This window comes from Plecotus auritus (assembly GCF_963455305.1).
Source record: "Plecotus auritus genome assembly, chromosome: 9".
Lineage (NCBI taxonomy): Eukaryota > Metazoa > Chordata > Mammalia > Chiroptera > Vespertilionidae > Plecotus > Plecotus auritus.
The window spans coordinates 24,816,121-24,834,417 of record NC_137783.1 but is presented as its reverse complement, the minus strand read 5'-3'; the positions used below and the strand labels follow the sequence as shown (position 1 = coordinate 24,834,417).

General features: G+C 43.3%; 1 protein-coding gene across 3 annotated transcripts in view; it reads right to left on the bottom strand.

The window, feature by feature from the left end:
• The window catches only part of LOC308257602 (protein FRA10AC1), an 80,480-nt gene that overhangs the window by 59,939 nt on the left and 2,244 nt on the right, over positions 1–18,297 (bottom strand). For all 3 annotated transcript variants that reach the window (XM_080687612.1, XM_080687613.1, XM_080687611.1), the window contains one exon: positions 18,133–18,202. The gene's annotated coding sequence lies outside the window, so the exon portion shown is untranslated. The remainder of the gene's footprint in view (positions 1–18,132; positions 18,203–18,297) is intronic.

Here is an 18,297-nt window from a genome sequence, read left to right as displayed (position 1 = left end):
ATCACTCAGGGGAATGTTAAGAATTCAGATTTCTAGGCCTTAGCCACACGTGATTTGTAATGTCTGGCACTTGAACCAGGAATTGGTATTGTAATAGGTGCCCAGGGATTTTGATGTGTGTTCTGGAATTGTGTTTAAACACGTGAGATGTGGAATCTGAGCCAGGTTCAATTTTGGTCCCTTCATTTGAGCTGTTGGGCAAATTATTTAACTTCTCTGAGCCTAGTTTTTTAAATCTGTAAAATAATGCCCACTATATACAGTTGATATTAATGTGGTAGGCAGTTAGACAGACATGAGCAGAGCAAGGATGAGGACCAGGCACAGAAGGTCGCCAGGGTGGAAAGCCTCAAGTGCCTAGCAATAGGCAAAACGGGCAAAACAAAGACCTCGCCCCCAGGGGAACCTTTCCTTCCCTAGCATATCACTGATCATGCAGTTTGAATCCTCTCCTGACCTTTCCCCCCCTGGCATATTGCCATATTGCTGGTCTTGTGGGTCAGACCCCTTTAGAGGGGGGACGAACAAGGGGTCAAGAGCATGGCCCTTAAGCATTAAGTCCTCAGGACAAGGAGGTTCTGACCCACATCAAATATATCCAGGTCTCAGTTGTGTTTCAGCTCCAGGCCTGGAAAAGCAGCAAAACCATACAAGCACCAGCTACTTTGACTAATGACCCCTGCCCTGACGCTGACCAATCAGTGGAGACCATGACCCTGAACAGACACACCTGGGAAGCTGATGAATATTCTACTAATCCTCCCCTGGGACCTCCCTTAAAACTCCCTGCCCTTAAAAGCCCTTAGGACAGTGGACCCTGTGCTCTCTTCCTCACCCTCACCTTCTCCTCAGGTGCATTACTTTTACCCTTCTCTCTCCTAAGTTCCAAGGGCCCCTTCTTTTGCCTCTGTAGCTTGTTTTCTGAGTTCATTTCCTCTACCGCTCACTTCTTCTACTCTATGACTTCCTAAATGAACTTTCTCTTATAGTTTTGAGTCTTGACTCTGAATTCTTTCCTAGCCAGAACTCAAGTACCAAGGTTGCTGAACCAAGGTCCGATCTGACTCCACTGGACTGACACCTAGTGCTGTTGTTGCTGCCACCAACATAAGGATAATCTTCACATGACATATATACCATGCTTAGCACAATACTTGGAACACAGTTAAAAGTCAATGACTATTGACTGTTGTTATTACATAATAAAAATGGGCAAGGTTAAGAACCATGGAATTTGGGAAGAAAGGGGTAATTTTAAACTTTCCAGATAGTTTCAGTAGAGCAGCTTTGGAAGTTTCTGGGAATTAAAAAGGAAATACATGGATAGGAAGTAGAAGCAGCAAGTGAAAATCACAAGTTCAAGTTCAAGAAAGATTGCAGCAGGAGGAAAGACATCAGTAATATTGGTAAGAAAAAGGTTATTATTAATTTAGCAGTGGTGGGAGGACACCTGAAGGACAGAGGAAGGAGTTTCAGTGGTGCAGATAATTGAAGCACTAGAGGAAAACAGGCAGGAATAGGAGTTTGGTCCCAGAGTAGATGGGAAAGAGGTTCCGAGGATAGGTATTGGGGAGGGTATGAGTCAGAGAGACTAAATTGTTTCCTCTGAGATCAGAGGGAAGAATGAGTGCAGAAGTTCACCAAGTGTGAACCCTGGTCCAGCAGCATCAGTACCACCAGGAACTTGTTAGAAATGCAAATTTCCAACACCAGGGTGGTGAGAGGGCAGGAGTGGGGGGACGGTGGCGGGGGGGGGGGGGGTTGGGGGGGTGGGGAGGGAGAAATGGGTGGATAAGGACACATATGTCATACCTTAATCAATAAAGAAAAATGCAAATTTCCCAGCTCCAACCCAGACCTACTGCATCAGAAACTCTGGGAATGAGCCCCGAAGTATGTGTTTTAACAAGCCCTCCAGGGGATTCCAATGCACCTGCAGACTGAAACCACTGAATTAGGGACGAGTTGAAGAAGCAAGGATCTTTGAGACAAAGCTATGTCGTGTCCTGGGGAAGGCTATCTCCCAGAAGACAGAGAGAGTTAAGTGGAGGCCAAAGCAGCAGAGGAGGTCTGGGACAACAGTTGTAGGGGTGTGCCAGGAAGTTAGCTCGAGATAGGTACATGCAAGGCTTGCCAACCCACAAGATACGGTAAAAAAGTTTGTCTTACAATAACAACACATTTGAGTCAACTAGGGAAATGATGCAAAATATTCCAAAAGCTACATGTACTGAGATTTATAATATTGAAAGACTAAACACTTAAATTGTCCAACATTAGGGGAAGGGTCACCACTTAAAAGAGAAAAGTCCCAAGGCATCCAGTATAGCTTGTAAGACTATGAGACAATGAAAGAAAACATCTGTTATACAATGCTGAATGGAGGAGTAGGGGGCTTCCTAGGTAGTGTGCGTAGGTAAATTATGTTTACCTAAAAAAGTTCTCTTGGAGGAATGATTGGAATTTCTCAATAGATTGTCAAAGGCCACTGGGGCCAAGGACATGGCTATTGAACTTGTCACCATGGAAGGAAAGCCTGTTGTTAGGTATAGTTAGTCAGTGAGGTCTTCTGGATAAAAAGGGCTTTAATCGGGGAGCTGACAGCCGTGGGGTGGTATAGGGGACCGGGAGCTGCTTTCCATCAGGGGCACTGGCTCAGAGCCAGAGCAGATAAGATGGAAGCAGTTAGGTTTGTTCAGAGCCGGAGGCCACTGATTTGTCCAGAGCAAAGGAATGCTATAGAGAATAACAAGAGATGGCCTTGGGAAGCTAGGGGATGACATTTAAAAACTAAAACTTGGGACTCAAGGTCTGCCAAGTTTCTAGATGCTATTGAAAGTGTGGGCCAGCATATTTAAATCTGGGCACTCCCGAGAAATGTGAGACCAGGGCAGTCACACTGGATCAGCAGTTCTAGGAGATCATTTACAGTTGAGACCTCAGCCCCCAGTCATTTAGACAAGGAATATGAAGGCAAGGGAAGTTTAACAGCTGGCCCAAAGCCACACAGCTGCAAAGATCAAGGTTAAAGCTAGATCTCCTGGTCTGTTTTGTGTGGGTTTTTAAAAATTATATGTTATTTGTATTTATTGTAAACTTGATAATATTTGTATTCATTCTGTGAATTTTCAGTACACTGTCTAGTCCTCTGTACATAATGATAGTTTCCATATTTAAAAACTAAATTGAAATACATTTATTTGTTGTTCCACTTATTTATGAATTCATTGGTTGCTTCTTGTATATGCTTTGACTGGAGATCGAACCTGCAACCTTGGCATATAGGGACAACAAATCTGAGCTACTTGGCCAGGGCTAAATCTCTTGTTTTTAATACCAGGCTTTCTGGATAAAAGATCCCAAGCCCCGGACTAAAGAGTTCAGATGAGATGTGACAGGTAATAGGACCTTATGATAAGTCACTGCCTAGGGGAGCAGTATGGTGAGTGGAGTGTTTGTGGAAGGACAATGGTGTGTGTACCGGAAAGGCAGAGTCTGAAGGGAGGGGACCTTTGGGGACCAGCAGCAACCAATGGCCATGTGGTTAATTAGGACCTGGACCAGATTGCTGGCTGTGAAATTAGACAGGAAAGAACCATGGAGAGAAATGGCATTCCTCATTCTCACTCCACACTTTTTCCAATTTCCTTCAGTCTGTTCCTTAGAATTCACTTCATTTACCTTCCGGCTTATTTGTGGATGCAATGCAGCTCAAAATATAGCCAGCTTGCAGTTCTTTTAGGTATTTCTTTGCCAGGCCATGCCATGGTTTATATTTTTCAGCCAGTGCTATACCCACTGGGAGATAAAAGGAATCAGACCCACTATAAACTTGAGTGGCTCTGAACTTAATGCTTTTCCTACAAATGAGGTGGTCTTTAACTAGGAAGCTGAGAAATAGAGGAGCCCAAGAGTATGTCACCCCAATACCACTGTTCTTTCCCATTTCTGGCCCCTCTGACACTCCCTCAAGCTTCCTGTTCCCTTTGCTCCTAGGGGACAGCCCCTGGATTTGTTCAGCACAAGATGGGAGACATTCCATTCAGACCATTAGCGCTGAAAGAAGTCTTGGGAGTCACCCAAGCTAAGCCCTCTGGGACCCATGAGGGTGAAAACAAGATCAGAACCCAGGTGTGCTCATGCCCTCTCTGGACTACAACCTTTCTCTCCTTCCCCCTTCCTTAAATGCAGCCTGAAATAAAGTTCTGATTTTTTTTTTTTAATTTCAGTTTAAAACTGTACTAAATACACACACAGAGAGAGAGATTAGATTCAAACGAAGGAGATAAAGTATGGCAAATGCATAGAAATTTAAATTTCACCTTAAATACAGAAATTGAATAGCATCCCCTAAATCACATTACTTCAAGAAGGGGGGAAGTGAGGCACTTTTTCCTTTATGTTGGACGTGCCATCAGAAGGGATTGGTCCACACATGCGTTTCTTCGGTGTATTACTGTTCCTTCTCTCAAAACTGTTTATGTTATTCCTTGCACTTCCCTTTCAAGACCCAACCAGCTGTAAGCAAAGGACCTTGTCTTATTTATCTTCGCACGCCTCCTGGCTCTTTGTGTTGTTCTTGGCACATTGTTTTGTTCTTCATAAGGTTTTGGCACAGTGTGTGCTCTTCATAAACATTTTTGGAATGACAGTGCATAAAATAAATTGTATCCTACATTTTCCCAACTTTTCCCTTCGCCACTTAAAGGAGAAAAGTCAAATAGCAAAATGAGTGCGCCGCAGCCACCAGAAACGGTAACAACCTGCGTTTTAAAGGGAGATGCCTTGGGAAGTGGTGGGCTCAGACATCCAACTGAAATCCAAGTCACTCAGATGAGTCTGAACAGTTGAATCCAGTCTTTTGAAAGAAGTTAAAAATTCAACCCAGGGCAATTTTGGCAGAATCAAACAAAAGGTCAAATTTCATGTAAGCCAATTTCCCTTTCTATAATCAACGAGTTGTTTTAAGTAGCTCGAGCGCACACACACAAACACACTCACCCTCAGAATGGGATTTACTGACAATATTTGTAAGAGTCTGCCGACGTGCTTTTCTGGAAAAGTAAGAGGGACAGAGCAGCTTCCTGGACTTTCCTCAGAGGCTTCAACTAAAAAGTGAAATGAGCACCGGTGCCAATAATTAAAAGTGAGGAGAAAAATTATGCCAAATCCTTGGCACCAGCTGTAGCAATTAAGTAAGCACCTGCTTCATGCTTCATCTGCCACCCCCCCCCCCCAACCCTGCTTCATTCGTGCTGGTTTCAGTGGAGGGTTTTTTGTTTGTTTGTTTGTTTGTTTGTTTGTTTAGGATAAATGCATCTAATTGCACAAACACGCAAACCTGCTCTTTCCTTCCTTTTTTCTTTGGCTATCCTTAACTGGGGCAAACAGAGTGGCATGAAGACCCCGACAAGGACAGGGCAGTAAAGGCACGTCTAGAATCTAGAGTTTTAGAGAATGTTGGGGGCAAATGCAGTCCTAGCAATCAGCTCTGATATGAGAGTACTGATGTATGTGTGCTGCTTGTACTAAGCAACAGATTACACCACCCCAAGGAGACCCTGCAGGTGAAGATGTGGATTAGATTTTCTGGATTTGGTCAAGATTTCTGTTGGCTTCATCCTGGACCTTAGCTAGGTAATAAAGGCAAGTCTCTCTGCAGAGTTTAGGATTGAAAAAAGACGTCATCAGATAGTTCTAGACTGTTACCAGCATAGGACTAGCCTGAGCATCCGATGAGGTATGAAAGAGCTGACAGTGAGTTGAAAAGTTGAAAGGGTTATGCAAATGTGAAGCAGGTATGAATGTTAAAATGGTTCATCGAAATCCACCCACTAGAAACCAGAGAGTAAGCATATTTGTCCCTCGGAAGTGAATTAGCATTTTTCTGCGCCCTGAGCTATCATTTCCTCTTTCCCCTTTTGTCTTATCTGTAAAAGCTGGCTAATGATGCCTCTTACATTAGAAGCAATTGGGTGGCTTAAATGAGACTAAATGAGATAATGTATGTGAAGCACCTTGCTCCATGCCTTGTACATAAAAGACACTTAATAAATATGAATTTATTTCAAGGGGAAAATCACACACATTGTCCTGAGAATTCTTCCTGCTTGCAGTCCATCAATAGATGCTTCACATTAAATTACACATTTCCAAGAGAGAAAAACAGAAAGGTCACGCTCAATAGGACATAATCAGTGAAGCCAACTGCTTCTCATGGGGAGAAAACAGATGTGAAACAAAGACATCCATCCTTCAATCTGCTGATGTCAGAGAAGCGATTGCTCTCTTCCCATACTGATGACTGCCACTCTGTTCTCCTGGGGCAACGTTAAAGCTGCTTTCGAATTCCCCAGATGACACCAGCAAAAGAGGGATCGTGGAGCAAGAACATTCGGGTACAGACAAGAAGTTCTTGAGGGCAGTGACCCCTCTGCCTTGTTCCCGAGAACATACCCCAGTTCTACCACTTACTTGCTATGTGCTACTTGGCAAGTTACTTCCCCTGTCCAAGACTCTGTTTCCTCTGTAAAATAAAGATGATGATGAGCTGTTATGGCAGAAACAATGTGTTCACTAAACTCTGTTTCCTTTTCCTCTTGGTCATATATCTCCTGGACATTTCCCAGACTCCCTTGCAGTTAGGTAGGGGCATGTGACTGAGTTCTGGCCAGTGGAATATTGGCAGAAGTGGTGCATTCCACATCCTGGCTTAGACCTTAAGAAACCTCCCATGGGATCCTACCTAAGTGCTCTCTCACTCTCCCCTCATCCATTGGCAGGATGCAGAGTCAATGGAGGACTCCAAGGTCCTGGGAAGGGTGAGGCACAAGCAAGCAATCAGCCTTTCCTATATCAAGTCACTAATATTTGGGGATTGTTTGTTATGGCAGTTAGCTTACCCTGACTAATACAGCAATGGTAAGGATCAAACACGATAATTGATTTATAAGCACAGTGTTAGGAAACTAGTAAATGTTTAGTACGTAATAGCTATTTTATCATGTGATATCTGCCCTGCTTTAGGTATGTAGACTTTTCCCTTCCCATTTTCCCAATGCTATTTCTTCCCCTTTTTTCCAGTGACCGTGGCATCTCTGGGTGTCTAACCCTGCTTTGTCTTTAAATCTGATCACAGTTTAATGTGATGTACCTCTGGACCTTGCTTTCCTAATAGCATTTCCTTACAAAAAAATATGGGGACGGGGAGATGCTTCTATTGACATGATAATGGTTCTGAAATGAGTCACAAGCATGAGGCAGTCCAGTTGGCACTGCTTGTCACAGCTCCATTTCTGCTTTCCCTGCTTTTCCCTACGAAGGCTATGGGGCTGAGAGTTAAATTAGTTTGAGAACTGACTTGGATGAGCAGCACAATCTGCTCCACTGGAGACATTTTCGTAAAAACTGTTTCTGCAGAATTTTCATGAAACTTCCAAATTTTAATTAGAAGCAGATGGGTGGCAAAAGGAATTTAAGGTAATGATGGAGCAAGTCCTCATACAATAAGGTTAAAATCAAGAGCCATGTGACTAGCTGGCTACTTCATCAGCATAATTTAGGAGTTCTAGGTCCCCATAATTTCCTTCATTGCATGTTGGCAATGCCTGATAGGTTGTTCATAGCAACCCTTCCACAATTACAGGTCACTTTACATAACTTCTCTTAATTATCCCAATTCACCTGCAAGATAGGGTTGTAAAGTATGGACCTTAAGGCTCCACAAAATCAAATGATTTGCACAAGATCACACAGCTGGTAAATGGCAGAGCAAGGACTCTTTACGTGTCCTGGCTTAAGGGTTTTCCCCTCTACACCACAATCGCTTCTGCCATTATTAAGGCTTTATTTCTTTGGGTTAAATGAACCTCTAATTAATTGATCATTCACATTAAATCTTACCTGAATCTTAGTGTATAAGAGGAGTCATTCTGGCTGAACTGTATTTATAGGAAGAGAGGCAAGGAGAAGGAAAGTTAGGGGAAGTAGATGTAAAGCCTTAGAAATACAATCTGAAAGCCACTAGGTTAAAACATCTGCCATTATTTCAATGCAAATAGCCTTGGAGGAACCCCTTGCTGTCATCCATACCCTATGTCCTACCAGATCATTTCTTACCACCTGAGATAAGGAGATAGAATAACAGAGCCATGCTAAAGAGCCCTGTCAGTATGTGGCAAGCTGGGAAGGAAAGAAAGAGTAGAATAAAGGATAAAGGAAACTCCTTTACAATCTACTTTAAGTTTGCTCTGTCTCTGGAAGGAATCAAATCCTTCTGTAGCTAATAAATATTGTGAGTCCTAAACATTGGCACTTTAAAGCTACTAATACAGATATCTAGAAATTAAAAAAAAAACAAACCTCAATCCAAAAGGCCTTATGTCACCTTAAAGTGTGATCTTTATATTCTAGAAATATTAGAATTCCTCATACTTGCTAAAGTATAGTTTTCAAAAGTCAAAAACATAAATATCTGACATGTATTCATTCTATATTTGTATGAACACATGTCAGAGATTTATTCAACTCATTAGTGATGGAAGGGGAAGCTGGTTCTAAAGATAATTAGAACTGGAATCATATAGGCATTGGAGAAAGAATCTAAGAAGAAGACAGTTGAATTAGATATAAAATTGGCTAATGCCCTGCAGGCAATAGAACCATAACTTGAGAATTACATATTTTACCTTTCAGAATTCATATACTTCTCTACTGGACACAAGTCTACTAGTGCAGAAGTAACTTTAAAATTGGCCTTTGACCAATGGTAAGCAGAAATTCAAGCAAAGGTTCACTACTCAGCCCAGCTCATTGTTAATCCTTGGGCACGCCTGTAAACAGTGTTCCACTATGACACTGAGAAGACACGCTAAACTCCCTTTGCCTTCTTTCCAAGTTTTGAGTCCCAGTGACTCCAGTTGGGTTGAGGCAAGTCAAAAGTTTTGTAGTTCAAATTCTGAGTTGTCTTTGAATGTGTGAGTTTGTTCAAACAATAAGAAAAGAAGTGGAGTTAACTTTATATTAGTCTGCTAGGACTGCCATAATAAAATGCCCCAGACTGGTGTGGCTTAAACAACAGAAATTTATTCTCTTAAAATTCTGGAAGCTGGAAGTCTGAGATCGAAGTTTGGTTTGGTTTCTGCTGAGGCTTCTCTCCTTAACTTGTAGATGGCTGCCTGATCACTGTGTCCTCACATTGCCTTTTCCATGTGGGTATACCCCTAATGTCTCTTCCTTTTTTTATATGGACACTAGTTCTATTGGATTAAGGCCCCACCCTTATGACCTCCTTTAACCTTAATTACCTCCTCAAAGGTCCAATCTCCAATAATAGTTATATTGGAGAGTAGGACTTCAACATATTTAGCATTTATTCTGTGCTAAGACTTTCAAATACACAACCTTCTTGAATGCTCACCCCACCCTGAAGAGATAGGTGCATTTTGCAGATGTGGTCTGGGAAGTTAAATAACTGCCCAAGATCACCTCTGTACCAAGTGGCAAGGCTGTCGTCTGACTCTGGGGAGACCATGATATATGGAGTCAGGTTGTGGAAACATCCCAAGCTCCTCCACTTGTGGAACTTGGGAAGTTTCCACCACCTCTATAATGTTCTTACATTTGCTATTTATTGTAATCTTCTGTCCCTTGAGATGAAAGGTGCTATGGGTGTGTCTTCTGGGCAGCAGCATCTAAAGAAGCCAAGGAGACTGAATCACAGGAGCAGCCAGTGCTGAGACCTAGGATTTCAAAGACCAGAGAAAGTGGGGGAAAACAATCACCCAACCCCTCAAATTCCTGGGAGCTGCAAGATGCAAGAGAGGAGGACACAGGCAGCTGGCCTGTGACTGGGATTGGAAGGGTCCTGATGAATTGGGAGAGACCATCTGAGGGGCTTCATGCATTCCCTCACTCCCTTCTTCACGCCCTCTCTTACTGCTTACTCAATTCATATTTATTGAGCTCCTCCTGTGGCCAGCACTGCCAGGTGCTGGAGGATTGATTTACAACTACTAAGGGTCCCTTTCTTGATTCTCCCTAAAGGTCCCTTTTTAGGAAAAATAGTGTCTCTCACCTCCACTTCTGAAAAAAAAAATGCCCTTACTCAGAAATGATCAATTAATTTTTCATTTTCCTGGGTTCAAATCCTACCTCTGCCATTGGTTAGGTTTATGACCTATTTCACCTCTGTAGCCTCAGTTTCCTTACCTGAAAAAATGGGCTAATACCTACCTCACTGAGTTAAGAGAAACAAATGATATAACATAATAGATATGAAGGTTCTTAGCACAATGTTTAATACCCAAGCAAGGCCCGGTGAAGGGGATCAGAGTATGTCACCCCAAAGGATGCCACTATTTTTAGGATTGCTGTGAGCTGAAAGCAATTAGCTCTCTGCCCTCTCCTTTCCTGTCCAGAAGCAGGATATGTTTCCCTTTGTAAAGGTAACATAAGCTCCATTTGTAAACATGTGTTCCTCTCCAATATAACTTTTATCACCTGAGAGGACTCTTATTTGCATAACAAGCCTTACTAACTTACAAATCTTTTTAACATAAAATTTTCTAGTCACCTTCCCATAACTTACCCAACTGCGGTTGAAGGGTATAGCCTATGTCAGGCACGCAGTCATGCTAGTCTGTTCTCTCCACACACACCCCACCCCCCCCCGCAACACTTTGGCCTGGTTTCTCCTCTCATCCCTCCTTCCTCCGTCACTCTGACAACCACAGGAGGGGGGCTCTAATAAGGGTACTTTGAATAGTGGGAGATAGATCAAAATAATAGTAGCTTGCTATGTGATAGGCATTTTCTTCCATTACCTCATTTCTTTTTTATAGCCATCTGTGATGTGAGTACTAATAATTATCTCCATTCTACAGATGAGGAAACTGAGGATGAGAGTGTAAAATCTTGCCCAAGGTCACTGAATTGGTAAATGGCAGTCAGATAATGAGTTGTAACCTCCTCACTAGATTGCATTCCACTGGGTTGGGATGGCCCAAGCGGTCTCCCAGGTATCCCCAGAGAGCCTCCGGAGCTAGGACTAGGCCAGCCTCAGTGGTTTCCATGCCTCATATTAACAAACGACACTGTACAGACATTTTACACAATACTTGCTTCACATGGACAAGGCCTCAAGAACTAACCATCATTTCATATATATCAAAAGTAAGGAATCACATGATAAACATTTTGGAAAGAGACAGACGTTAGTTTGAAACTAAATAGTCTTGGGGAAGTCATTTAATCTCTGTGAGCTTCTGTTTCCTCACTGTAGAGTGAGGATGCTATTGCCTCACTTGCAAGGCAGGTAAGATGATCAACTGAGTATCTGTCCTGCTGGAAACCCAGAAAGTATTGTTTCCTCCTGTTGATGTTCATCCTACAGTCACTTCCTCCCTCCACTGCTGGGGGCAGCAGGGGCAGTGCCAAATGTGGGGCCTGGAAGGGGGCTGGTGCAGAAGCTTGATGCTTCTCTGCTGTTGATGCCTATCCTGTGGTCACTAATCCTATGGTCATCACCAGTTCTGTCATCCCCTTGCCATTTTCTTGGGTCAAATTCCAACCTTCTTGGGTCATCATTCCAACCGAAACTAATGGGTGTAATACAGGCCACAAGTCACAGGCAACAATGGAAAGCTCTGAGTTCCACCAGAATGACAGTATAAAGCCAGACAAAACATAACAGAGCCTTTCTAAAGGGATAAGACCAAAGCAAAAGCCTGAAATCCAACATCTTGAAGTTCAATTTTCCAAAGCATGTTTCTCCTTTTAATTTCAGAATCTTAAACCAAAACAAACAAAAAGCAGTTAATGGTCTCCTTGAAAGGATGAAGGAGTGTCTGTTTTAAGAAAACATGACTGCTAATAACTATCTTGGGAGTGATTCAGGCACAAAGTAGAAGAAGAAAGGAGAAAAATCATTTTTTCAACTTTATAGTCCAATAAACAAATCCCACGCTAGGGCAACAAAATCACCCCAAATTACACTTCTGGCTCAATTATGTTCACCTTTCCCATGACGTAGAATTATGTTTGTTTTATTCCCTAACAGCTTTTTTTTTTTTTTTTTTTTTTTTTTTTGCTATTCCAGTAGGAAGAATGGCCTACCATGGCCTTGCCTGCATTTTTAGTGTTTGGTTCTGAAAAACTCAAACACATTTCCAGAGAAAATGCTAAATAGCTAAAATCATACTTTATTAAAAATATTTTGGGATCATTTGCTTCTGTATATTTTGATTTATACTTTATCATATCCATTTTGCTTAACTGCAGTATATGTGTCTACCATACACAAAAGGGAAAAAACAAAGTTTCTCCAAGCTTTGATTTTTACAAGATATTTCTCCTTTCTGAGAAGAGAAATCCAAAAGTTATAGAATGTGAGTACTATAAAGATGGAGAAACTGAGGCCTAAGGAAATAAAACGCCTTGCCCATGGCCACACAACCTCTCCACAGTTCTTGCCAGAGGACAGCTGTCGGTTTGTTTTGGATTCTCTATGAAGATCATTCAGCTTTCCTGAGTTAATGGATTATTGATTACTGTTCAGAAAAATGCACAAAGGAGATTTTTATGTTCCCCACTATGGGAACTTCTTTTTTTCCCTCTCGGTGGGAATGCTAAGAGCATTTGGGACAGGACAATTCTTTGTTATGTGTAGAGGTCCTAAGAGTTTCAGGATGTCAGCATCTTCAGTCCAATAATTGCAGCCAGGGTAACAGCAGTAATGCCCTCAGGCAAACACCTCCTAGGAGGGCAGTAGTGTTCTAAGTTGATGCCCACAGCACCTGATGGGAATCCTAAGACCAAAACGATGAGAAGTCCTCATTCTCCTCCTTACCCTGCCCCAGGGTCTTCTTTAATACTCTCCTCACTAAATAATCATTCATTCTGTCTTTGCAAGGTTTCTTGATCATCCAGGAATAGCCACTAGTAATGTTTATCCACTCACCAGCTTCAGGCATATGGTGCAACATGAAGCAAGAGGCAACTAAGCCCAATGTTCTCAGAACTCACAACACCCAAATAGCTACTTACTTGTGGATATGCAAGAACATGCTCAACATTCTCCTTGCTTTCTAGTAATGTACTATCCAATAGGATTCCTGGCAGGGGCAGTCTACATGTATAGGATCCTTTCAGATCACCTAGTCCCGTGGTCGGCAAACTGCAAGCCACATGCGGCTCTTTGGCCCCTTAAAGGTGGCTCTTCCACAAAATACCACGGCCTGGGCGAGTCTATTTTGAAGAAGTGGCGTTAGAAGAAGTTTAAGTTTAAAAAATTTGGCTCTCAAAAGAAATTTCAATCGTTGTACTGCTGATATTTGGCTCTGCTGACTAATGAGTTTGCCGACCACTGACCTAGTCCAAGAGTTCCCTTTGAAAACCAGAGCCTATATCCCAGGTCAGTGGTTCTGAAAACTTAAGAGTACATCAGAATTATCTGGAAGCCTTGTAAAAACACAGACTGCTGCACACACCTTCCCCCCCATCCCGCCCCCTACTCCTGCTAATGAGTTTGTGTTTCCATTTGTCTGAGTTGGGCCCAAGAATGTGTACAAGTTCCCAGGTGGTGCTGATGTTACTTTTCTGGCTACACACTCTGAGAACCACTGTTCAGGGGTTGTTTCAGGACTAGCATACATCCTCAGAGATTTTAATTCAATCCGTCTTGGGTAAGAACCAGGTATCCGTATTTTTAAAAATATTTCCCAGGTGATCCTTACGTGAAGCCAGGGCCAAAACCACTGTTAGAATCTGTTATGTCTCCCTCCCTTTTTTCTTAAAAGTTTCCTTGAGCTAGTCACAATTTGATTAATTTTTATGACCCAACCTGAATATGCCCCTCCTTTAAAAACAGGATTCTCAAATTTTACTTTACTTTAGAATCTCATGTAACTTTTAAAAGTCTCAATGTCTAGGTAGTACTACAGGCCAAATAAATTAGAACCTCTAAGGATGCAATCCAAGGAATTTTAAAAATTCCTCAGGTGGCCGGAACCGGTTTGGCTCAGTGGATAGAGCGTCGGCCTGCGGACTGAAGGGTCCCGGGTTCAATTCCGGTCAAGGGCATGTACCTTGGTTGCGGGCACATCCCCAGTGGGGGGTGTGCAGGAGGCAGCTGATCGATGTATCTCTCTCATCGATGTTTCTAGCTATCTATCCTCTCCCTTTCCTCTCTGTAAAAAATCAATAAAATATATTTAAAAAAAATAAAAAATAAAATAAAAATTCCTCAGGTGATTCCAAAGTGCAGCCAAGTTTGAGAATGGGTGCATTAAAACCCCCTATTGATCTTCCCACAGTATGCATTTCTAAATTAAAAACAATCTTTCCTATGGTAATTCCCAAGGTCTTCCTTTGAATACTAAAAAATGCAGAAGATATTTTAACCTGGAATCTTGCCATCTTCTCTATCTACTCCCACTTACACCTGCATTCATGCCTCAATTGCATAATCATCCTTTAGAGAGACCAAATTTTGCCACTAAACATTTTTTATACAAGAAAGTGAGGAACTTTTGGTGAGGAAGGGGTTAAGATGATACCTAGTTGCATTCTGGGAATTGTAGTTCAATAGCAGTGCCTAGCCAGTGAAGCACTGTGGGCATCCAAAGAGGCACCCAATTCTCCACATCCCACACAGCCTTTTGGAGAGGCAGTGTCCAGTAGTGGCTAATACCATGGACATAAGAGTCAGAATGCCTGGGTCAGATCCCATGGCCACTCCTCACTAGCTGCAGGACCCTGGGCAAACTACCTAACCTCCTAGGCCTAAGTTTCCTTTTCTATAAATAGAGAGGAAATAATAATACACATATCTAGACTTTGGGATTATTATGAGAATTAAATGAATATATGTATATTGCTTAGAACAGCAGCTGGCACATAATATGCATTATGTAAGTGTCAGCTTTCATTATTATTGCCTTCTCAACTTCTCTTTTGGCCAAAGTTCTATTCTCTTGGACCATAAAAATGGAAAATGCCCTGATTCACAGTCAGGACATAAGAGTTTAGTTGTCCTATGCGAAATTATCAATATCTATTTTTCTAAATGGCCCTCGGGTCATTTCTCCTTAAAATACTGAGGTTGGATTTGAGGTGATAGGCTGGGGAAGAGGTCAATGATATTAGCTAACAGATCCTGGCACACGTCCCATACTGAGTATCCCTTGGGGTTTTGCCTGTTCAGCGTCCATCCTCTCTACTTCTGGTAGGAGCACCAAAGTTTCCTTTGAGGAGCCACCCCTCTCTCATTGTGTGCTCTCTTGGTGGGATTGCCACCAAGGTGCCCTGCCTCCCTATGGCAAATGGGTGGGCACTGGACCCAGCTCAGTCCATTGGGCTCTCTCCTCTGGAGAGGAACACAGGGATGAGAACTGACTGGAGAGGATTCACCTGAAGAGACTTCCCATTAATTCCTGCCACCTAGATCCCCAAGCCCCCACAAGTTTCTTCACTGCTGAATCCTGGTTGGACAGCCCTTCCCTGAGATCTGCCAGTCATTCTATTACCAAGGCAATAAGACCCTTTTATGTTTAGGTTGGCAGGGTCCATGTCTGTCACTTTCTACCAACGCATCCTAAGTGACACACTCCTTCCTTCCTTCCTCTCTTCCTTTTTTTTTTCATAAACTGATTGTAAGAAATATTTTACATCACACGCACATGCACGCACACACACTCACACAATGGAAACAAAGGTTTCACAAGGCAATAGTTACTCTTTTTAAAGTGTTTTTATTTCTTGATTTGAGAGAGAGAGAGAGAAATAGCAATTGTTCCACTTATTTATGCATTCATAGGTTGCTTCTTGTATGTGCCCTGACCTGGGGTTGAACCTACAACCTTGGCATATAGGGACAACACTTTAACCAACTGAGCTACCCGGCCAGGGCCAAAACTATTTCATTCTTTAAAATTCTGCTTATACAATCTGCTTATCCTAGATTGATTTTGCAACTCATTAACGCGTCTGACTTGCAGCTTCAAAAACCCTGCTCTATTAAGAAAGCTGCTTAAACTGACACCCGTTTGCATGTCTGAGTGTTTGCAAAAGGAGGCAGGGCCAAGATGGATCTTTCAAGTCTCATAATAACGATTTGTTTACTTGTACAAAGTGTGTTTCCTAGGCCACACCAGCCTGAGGGGAAAACTGAGATCAGAATCACAGCACAGGCTGTTCCTCTCTCTCTCTCTCTCACTCTCTGCTCTCATTGGCTCTCGCGGAATCGCCCAACCCTCCACAGAGACCCCTTCCAGTTTCTGAGGATGCCTAGGAAACACTGCACATGTGCCCCCAAACATCACACTCTACCCTTCATTTTCCTTCTCTTCTGCTCCAGCTGCCTCACGGGATCATTCCCCAGTCCCTCTGATGTCTGTGGGGCTGTCACTGCTGCTCGGCCACTAAGGAGGAGCTGCTTTTGGTGGAAAATCCAGTGACTTTGGCGATGTGTAAGCTGAGGGCCTGGATAGGGATGCTGCTGGTCTCACATCCTATAGCATCTCCGGTACCACAGCTCTGTGAGTAGTTCCTCCTGGTCCTCAAAGGCAATGCCACAGTGCACACCAAACTGGACAGAACTCCTTTTACTACAAGGATCCCAAAGTGGATCTCTCTTACCTTCTCTAACTTACACATGTTCAAGGGCAGGGGGCAGAACACAATCTCTACCCTGCACTCAGACCACCTTCTCCTTTCCAGCTCCAGACCTGTCCTTGGACTAAGTTTGGATGTTGCTACTCTCATCCAAACGGGTAAGTTCTTTCTTTCCCAGGAGACTCCTTGGTTCCTCCATGTGAATAGATTCTTGGCAAGGCCACAGTCTGTCATCCTGCCCAGAAGAGCCTGCTTTCTAGAGTGAGCATAGATTTAAGCTAAACCCATTTTTATTTGAGAGCTTTGCTTCCCAGGTATCAGGAGTCACATGTTCAGAATTCGAGTCCTGTTGCGATGATGATGATGATGATGATGACGACGACGACGACGACAACGACGACCATGATGACAACAATGAATCTTTCCTGGGTATCGGACCCCTTGCTAAGCACATTAGATACATTACTGTATTCATTTCCTCAAAAATTCTGTGTGGCTCATACTAGTCTTATCCTCATTTTACACAGGAGAAAACTGTGGCCTGGAAAGGTTAAGTAGCTAGCCCATGGCTCATGGCTGGCAGCAAAGAGCCAGCCCTGGACCCGCTCAGCCACTCCTCTACAGCTCGGACTGGGCACTGAGCGGCCTTGGCCAAGGCCTGCAGCCTCCCTGGGCCTCCTTCCAGGTCTGCTTTCCTCCTTTCGAGGCCCCTCTCCCAAAGCTCCAGGTGGGATGCCAAACCTTATCCAAAGGCTTTCAAATGGGAAACCCCTAGGCCAGTGGTCGGCAAACTCATTAGTCAGCAGAGCCAAATATCAACAGTACAACGATTGATATTTCTTTTGAGAGCCGAAAACCGACTTCTGCGCATGGGCCACGAAGTTTCAATCGCACTGTCCGTGTGCACCCGCACGTGGTATTTTTCGGGAGAGCCACACTCAAGGGGCCAAAGAGCCGCATGTGGCTCGCAAGCCGCAGTTTGCCGACCACTGCCCTAGGCTTCCACCCTCCCACTTCCCACAGCCTCTCTGGACCTGGCCAGGGCTTCTAGAAGAGGATTGGTCAGGAAAGGAAGCTTCATCAGCAATAGACCCCACCCAAGACCCCTCAGGGCTTTAGTGTAGCAACCTGCCCTCCTCTCTGTAGTCCCCTCCTCAGACCCAATTCTGGAGGCAGGAGTGGTTTCTCCTCCCTAAATGGCTATCAGCATTCTGCATTACAGTTAAAATTCTGCCCGATCTTAGCTGAATAGGGAATTCAAGTCTGGGCTTAAATGCCATAGAAAAAGAAAAAGTTACTGTCTTTTCAGAATGCCCATTGTAACTTGTCCTTAGGATCCTTCTTTCCCCCGCCCCTTTCTCCATGTCCCTCCTCCCCATCATGGTCCTTTCCACTTAAACTGACCAACTGAACCGCCAGAGAAATACAGCTGCACAGTGAATAGGTATGGGTATGATTTCTTTCCCTCATTCATCTGCCCTCCCAGCTTAACCAAGTCAGAGAGTTTGAAAGACCACTCACCGTTTCTTTGATTATGTCCACAGAGCACAAAGCCAAGGGCTGATGAAGCAGTCTTGATAACTTGACACATCTGAAAGTGGAACATAGGGAGTGAATTATCCTGATTGACTATATCCACCAGTTTAACCAAGTGTCTGCCAGTGTCACCCCATGCAGAGTGGTGGC